Raw genomic sequence first — 8,843 nt, forward strand, 5'->3', positions numbered from 1 at the left:
GCAATGTTGTAATAAAAAATGTTCACAAAATACATTTTTCGATGTTACGCTAAAAAATAAGGAAAAATGGCCAAAAAAAAGTTCTATAAAAAACATTTCAATTTGATGTCTGTCATTTTCCACTGAGAATTTTGTTGGCAGATGTTTGAAATGGAAATCATGAGCGCAGCAGTATTTATACATGCAAACACTCACCCATAACATTATACATATATATCTATAATGTATATATATATATATATATATATATATATATATATATACATATACATATATATATATGTATGTATTATATGTTATGTGTACACATACACATATAATACTCGCCTGTATCTTTAATATGAGTATCTAGGCAGACGTAAATTTATGTGGCGCAAACAGGCATGCAAAAAAATAACTGTTTATGAGCATTGTCACGTTCATGTGTTTGTATTTCTGTATTTGTATATGTATATACATTTTCACAGTTTCTTAAAACAATCAGGTGAATTATTATTTTTAATTTCTTTTTTATTTTTCTATGAGAGATCGATCCAACACTCACCAGCCAACCAAATGTGAATCCCGATCGTTTGGTGTACATCATTTATGTGGAGAGCAAGTGGGTGGTGGGAAGCTACAACTTCAGATGGTTGAGAGGACTTCGACTTTTTAACTGCTGGAAAGCGTTTGTTAACGTATGCTGACTGGATAGGAGACAATCAACGTTTGGACGACTTGATTAGTACAATTGCAGACCGAGATGACAAAATAAAAAAAGGTTCACAGTCCAGTGAATTATCGAGTAATTCGTTTCAAAATCTCTTTGCTAAAGGGCTGTTGAACGTTCCGTCGAAGCTGCTTTAAGCGATACTCGTCGCTGTGGACAAACATTTCTGACAGAAACAAACTGTCTCATTAAAAACGAACATTAAAAAAAACTTATTTAGGCTATCGTGACGATGCAGAGTAAAAAATATAGATTGTAATGATGCTAATTTTCAGGCACAAATAACTTTTTTCTCTCTTCCCTATCATTTTCTCTTTCTTTCCCATCTTCCTTACTCTTCTTTTATTCTTAGAGTTTTCTCTTTTTCTCTCTCTCACTTTCTTTTTCTTTCTTTCTCTTTTTCCCCTCTACACACTACACACCACACAAACACACACACACACACACAACACACACACAGACAAACGTACACACACACACACACTTATACAAATAAACACACATGCACATAAAATGTCATTCATATTATAATCGTAGAAGATAATATAATAAAATATTCGGGCATAATTTTTGAGATTAAGGAAGAAGATAATGAATATTTAGAGACGCATTTTCCATCTCCTTACAGCCGCGCACACGTGTGCAAATTTTAAAAAGTACCAAAAACGTTATTAATTGTCTATTTGATTTGCTAGCAGTGCAAAAGCCGAACATGACTAACGATTAAAATAATTTTGGGTGACTTTATTTTCAATTAAAATTTTAAATTTTATTTTCAATAATAATTGAAAATAAAATTCTAAGATATTGGAATTAAAATGTTACAAATTTTCAATTGCAATTTTAAATTTTATTTTCAATAATAATTGAAAATAAAATTCTAAGATATTGGAATTAGAATGTTACACAAATAAACAAACGAACATGGAACCATGCAAATTCATGGTGCACATTGAAGAAACTTATGAAGAAAGATGCATTGTAAACAGAAGTCTTTTTATTGTAAGAAAAAAAAATGAAAAAATTCCAAATAAATAAGATAGAAAAATTCTTTCCTTGCATGCCTCTTTAAAATACGCGCCCAAGCAAGCATGAAGAAATGATGGGGCTATGCTGATGATCTCATCTCACGCGGTGATCACCAACCTTTTTTTTTTACATTCCATTCTATACTTCCTACATTCCGCTTTCACTCCTTTCGATTTTGTGAAATTCTTTTCTACGTTTGTTCAATTTTCTAGTTCATCATCTCATTTTTATTTTTAAATTTTGCAATCATCCATCATTTAATTAATTTGTAATTTTACATGAAAATTTTACTTGATGTCATTAAAGTAAACTAATATGTGTTACTGCGCATGACTGATGAAGACAATATTTCAACAACAACCTCATCCATACTCCTTTGTTATTCCTCCCTGCGTACATCTAGCGATGCACTTCAAAGCAGTGCATGTCGTTTGGTGAAAATAATTAGCGTCATTTACGAATGCACTGCTGAATATTTCAGTGGAGTGCATAAACTATTCAGACTCCGAAACAAAGCAACTAATTATGTTGCGCAAGGTCAGGTTGTCATAATCACACCCACACTTACTATCAACCATCTTATCGGGCTGACCATACCAAAGAACTGTAAGCGTTCAAAGAACTCTCCCGTACATTATAACAATTTTGAATTTGTTGATACAAACGTATTGAGTAATGTCCTTATTAGCATCATCTAAGTTAAAACATCTTTGTAAACACACGCACCGAGCTTCAACTAAATACCTAATAAATTTTGCATCTACAAAATTCTCGAACCATCCACACCTTGCAAGTTCACAAACGTACAATCGCCAACCATTCCAAGGACCATCAAAATTATATATAGTGCTCGTCGCAATTCTAACACTTATATTATTTTTCGAACTATTGTTATTATTGCTATTATTGTTGTTGTTGTTTTTATTATTAATATTTATTTTTATTTAGTAGACGCTCTAGAAATACTAAAATTAATAGTGCTCCATATGCATCTTGAACGTACGTATGTGAATAAGTATAAAAATAAGTATGTTGATGTATGCATGTATTCATTTATGTTTGTATGTATGTGTGTGTGTGGGTAAGTATATATGTATGTACGTATGTATTTGTGTGTGTGTGTGTGTGTGTGTATGCGTGTGTGTACGTAATGTATGTACTCTGGAATATACGCGAATGAATCATGAACGGATGATTGTGCATGTGATTGATTAAAATGAACGTATCACGAAATATTCAAATCTTCGTTAGGTGCTCTGAATGCAAAATATAATAAATTAAAAATGAAATCCCATCGTCTTTTTAAATTTATTATTCAAACGGTACATACATTAAAACATATTAAACAATGCATATACATAAAAATATATCATAATACATATATATAATTAATTTACCAGTTAATAAATCATAATATTAGACACTTTCAATAAATAGTTGGACAAAAGTTTGCACATGACTCATAATCAGTTGTGAAAAGTCTGATGCAACTATGAATGAATGGTCTCAAGATATAGGCAACATAAATTGGCATCGAAATAAATTCCATAAAAGTTGGTTAAATGATAAGATATGAATGAATTGTATTAGGAATAGATGCGGTTTAAAAATTATATAAGAATTATATAATTATAAGAATTATATAAGAATCGTTCCAATATACAAGTCTCTAATTAATAAATTATTTATTTAACGAAGAAATAATTGACACATTTCGTTGTATGCAAAAACAATGTTATGAGAAAAAGTTGATAAAAATTGTGCTGGAAACGTTAAATTTACCTTTTTCGTGAAACTTGTATAATTAGAATGCTTGTTTTATAACTACCTTTCGTTCATGTTTAATTTGCTAAAAATGAATGCGTTTTATGTGAAAAAGTTCAGAAAATTTGTGACAAGCCCAGTGAAATATACGTCAAATGCTCTCAATTCAAAATGAAATTTCAAGAATGTATAGATTTTAAAGTAAAAACAGCGATATCCAAACGGTGTAAAACTCCTCGCTAACTCGTTTGAAAACTCCTTAAGCGAATGATTATATTTCGTGTCAGCGGAGCTCATCTCATCACATCACATTCACTGATTGACTGACGTACGCTAATCTGCCGACCATTATTCAATAATCTGCTGCACATCATTCAGTAATCTGCCTCAGTCCCTTACATGCTTCAACATCCATCTAAACAAATTAATGCTTTTTTAAATGTATCTAGTTTTATTATGCTTAATTGCTTTTAATAAACTCTTATAAACTCTTATAATAGTAATAATAGAAATTATTATTCCTAAGGTTAAATATATTTATAAGCGAGAATTTTATAAAATGATTTTCAGCCAAAAAAACTGGATGAACAATGACAAAACAATGCTTTGAATGGTTTGTTCAATTTTATTGATATTTCAAAAAAGAAGTATATAACATGAAAAAATTACAATGATGAAAATGGTAGATGATAACAAGAAGAGCAACAGTCATACCAAAACAGCATAAAAACGATAAAATATTTATATTACCATTATTCTTCTTCTTGACTTCCGACCTTTCAATGAAATAACCCGCCCCACCACACCACCCATCATACCTGGCAAGCCTTGTGCACTTTTGATTGGATGAATTGGTTGGATGAATTGATTGGAAGAATTGATTGGATGAATTGATTAGATGAATTGATTAGATGAAGTGGTTGGATGAATTGATTGGATGAAATTGATTGAATTGATTAGATGAAATGGTTGGATGAATTGAATGAGTGAGTATGTGAGTGTGTGAATGAGTGAGTGTGTGTGAGTGAGTGAGTGAGTGAGTGAGTGAGTGAGTGAGTGAGTGAGTGAGTGAGTGAGTGAGTGAGTGAGTGAAAGTTAATCCAACGATGTCAACTCTATCGTGTCTGATATAAAAATAGCCGACAATCAGAAAAATAAATTTCAATAAAAACAAAAATTTGAAGATAAACAACGTTAATTATTTAATAAATAAATCTAAATTGTAATAAATAAGAAGAAATTTTTGGGGTCTCGTATTGATGACAAGAGCAAAATTCACTAAACAAGGACCTACATACACGCATACAACCCGTGTTACCTAGTTGCCAGGTTAGTTAGAGAAGAGACAATTGGTAGCAAAGATGTCGCTAGAAAAATTGAAACTATAAAATCACATCTCATCGTTTGTTACCAGATAGATGAAACGCTGTTAGTAGACCATTGTTAGTAGTAGTAGTAGTAGTAGTAGTAGTAGTAGTAGTAGTAGTAGTAGTAGTAGTAGTAGTAGTAGTAGTAGTAGTAATAGTAGTTTATTCTGCAAAGTTAATTAGTGGAGTACGTGTTATTTGTTTCTTCGTGTTTAAAAGTGCAATTGAATTTACAGAGACGGAATCAGACAACGTAAACAGGGGCCAAAAATTCCAAAGATTTGAAATTTGACAGTGGGCCAAAACTCCCAATACATTATTGCTGGCGTACCAAAAAAATACCGGTTGTTTCTTGCGTAAAAATCGAGTTTTACCGAGTTTTAATAAGAATATGCTCACATCGGGGGATGGGTGGGTATGGCCCGCGATTCCCCTAAATCCGCCACCGTGAATTTATAACCGGTTGCAGTGCAGTGTGATCAAAAAATAATTCATCAAGCTAGACTAGTAAATGGACAAACTGATTGACAGGTAGGTGGGAGAATAAATATGTAAAGAAATGTTAGGATAGATAGATGGATAGATAGATGGACGGATGGAAAAGATGGATGCATGGATAGATGGATGTAAAAGATAGATGAATGAATAGATATGTAGATGGTTGAATGAAGGAATAAATGAACGTATTTGTAGATGGAAGGCAATGAAGAAAGAAACAAAAGTAAAATAGTTAACATTTTAGATTGCAAACAATAAAATCGAAAATTTTCAAATTTGTGAGCTTCACCAAAATTAAAATAACGTAATAAAAATCAATCAATCTCAAAATAATTTTATTTCAGTGAAACGCAACTTGAATATCAACTTGAATATCAACGAGCTTTTAGCGGCGAACGTCAACAAATTCTTATTAATAATTTAATATAATCATTTTCAATGCAAATTCAATTTAAACAAAAAAAAAATAGAAAGGACAAAAAATAGTGAAAAGTAACCTTAAAAAAATTAATTTATATCAATCATTCTCCACCACTAAACAAACAAACCCATCAAGCGTAAATGGTCGATTGAATGGTTGGTTGAATGTTTGGTTGAATGGTTGATTGAATGGTTGATTGAATGGTCGATTGAGTGGTTCATTGAATGGTTAATTGAGTGATTCATTGAATGGTTGATTAAGTTATCTTTCAGACAATGGTTTTATAAACAACACCGAATTAACATAGCAAAAAATTAAGTTTAAAATATTAAAAAATTTTAATTTTCCAACAAACTAACTAACAAACAGACAGACAGACAGACAGACAAACAAACAGACAAACAAATAAATAATTATACATATGATTATGATGAGGACATATTTAAAAAAACAAGGTTTAATCTAAGACAAACACAGCACGGCACAACACTGAGTGACGAATGTCTCCAATCTAAATACGACAAATACAAAATTGTACAATATTAAAAAAATATATTAATGTACTTAATCCATATGTATACAATGATATATAAAAGTATATAAATGATATATGTGTGTTATGTATACATGGTGTGGATATATATATATATATATATATATATATATATATATATATATATATATATATATATATATATATATATGGCCTTATTTGCAGCATGAATTCGGAAAATAAGTTTATTTTGAATTTTAATAAACTAAACGTTCACCAAAAAACATTAGAGAGAAAAATCGAAAAAACGAACTACAAACATATTAACGCCAAACATTCGGTAGAATTTATAGAATATTGTAAAAATTATGGTCTATTACCAACATATATATATAGATATATATACATATATGTATACTATAAAATATACATGTGTAATAAAGGTACATATGTATTATTTATATAGGGCATACAAGAAATGTTTTCGAAGCATCCCAGCGTAATTTTAAATAGGCTGTTAAATTTCGTAGAAGATTTAATGGAGCTTGAATGCAGCAGTGAGTAGAATAAATGAATATAATGTAGAATAAAAATGAGTAGATGAATGAATGATCGAATAAACAAATGAATGAATGAGGGAAAAAATGAATGAATAAAACGATCGAACGAGAGAATGAATAAATGGATGAATATTTATGTATTTCAAACCAGCTAAGAAGATGAAAGTAGCGGTGTGTACGTCTGTAGCTTTCGCCAGCTAGCTAGTTAGTCAGCATCAATAATGTATACTTTTCATGTAAAAAAATGCAACTTCATCAACCATGTTGTTGTGTCGATGATGTGTGGCTGTTGTTGTATGGCTGAGGTTTAGTGGCTGTTGATGTGTGGCAGCTGTTGTTTCTGTTGTTGTGTGGCTGTTGTTGTGAGGCTGTTGTTGTGTGGCTGTTGTTGTGTGGCTGTAGTTGTTGTTGAGTGGATGATTTCGCCCTGTTATTGTTATTACTTAAGATAGAGAGGATATGGCCATTGTATTGAAGTTGAAGATTTTGTTAATGCCACAGCAGTAACTGACGCTATCACGTTATTACTGTTGATGTAATTTCTGAGGCTGCGTTGTTCGCTATTGATGTTATTGGTGCTGGTGATTTTGTAATTGTTAATGTTGTTGTAATTGTTATGTTGTTGTAATTGTAATGTCGTTGTAATTGTAATGTTGCTATAATTGTAATGTTGTTGTAATTGTAATGTTGTTGTAATTGTAATGTTGTTGTAATTGTAATGTTGTTGTAATTGTAATGTTGTTGTAATTGCGGACGTTTATTAACAATTCATGCAGGTAGAACTAATACGAAGAATTCTTAACATTTTTTCACAACGTAATGTTGTAAATAGCGTTAAAAATACAGAACACACTAACTTGTAACATACGTACAGCAAATGAAACATATATGTCCAAGCGTATGTCTTTGTTAATGTACATATAGAAATATACTATATAACCATCTATATATATATATATATATATATATATATATATATATATATCAATATAAGTATTAATCAATATATATATATATATATATATATATATATATATATATATATATATATATATATATATAATGTGTGTGTGTATACAAATCGTAAATGTGAAATATAGATTCTGGTTGATAACAAAGTGGTAGTAAAACAAAACTATTGGAAATAACGGTAGAAAAGTAACTGCAGACTTTGAATGTGAGGCTGCAAGTAACATATGATTAATCAACGCAATTAAGTGATGAGAATCGATGAAATGACGATTGATTTGGTGAATTAATAAAAAAAATGAATAAATGAATGAATGAATGAATGAATGAATGAATGAATGAATGAATGAATGAATGAATGAATGAATGAATGAATGAATGAATGAATGAATGAATGAATGAATGAATGAATGAATGAATGAATGAATGAAGTATGAACCAGCGGAGAAAAATAATATAATGTACATTTTAATTCGATCTGAAGATTGACCGAACTTTAATTAAATTAAATTAAATTAAATTAAATTAAATTAAACCGCGAACAAAACCAATTTATTATTATTATTATTGACAAAACTTAATAAAATTAGATGAAATTGTTGAAGAGATGATTGAATTGTTGCCAGTTCGGTTGGTTAGACAGTTGGTTAGACAGGCAGAGGACAACAGCAATAACAACAATGAAGACAACATCAGATTAGTAAAAAATTAAAAATAAATAAAAAAAGTACAATGATAGCATTTAATAAAGCCGGCACTTATATACGAAATAACGTTTCTAACATATTTACAATATAGGTAAATGGAAAAAATGTATATTTTTCTATTGAACAACGAAATCATACGGACAGAAGCCCACAAACATGCTACGTAATTTTATATATTATTTTCCTATGTGATTTTCAACAAACATCATCTACACACACACACGCATGCACACACACACACACAGACACACACACACCACACACTCACACACATGCACGCACGCACACGCGTTCGTAATATTACATATAGATATACTTGTTAGATA

Source organism: Helobdella robusta (genome assembly GCF_000326865.2).
Source record: "Helobdella robusta unplaced genomic scaffold HELROscaffold_6, whole genome shotgun sequence".
In the NCBI taxonomy this organism is placed as follows: domain Eukaryota; kingdom Metazoa; phylum Annelida; class Clitellata; order Rhynchobdellida; family Glossiphoniidae; genus Helobdella; species Helobdella robusta.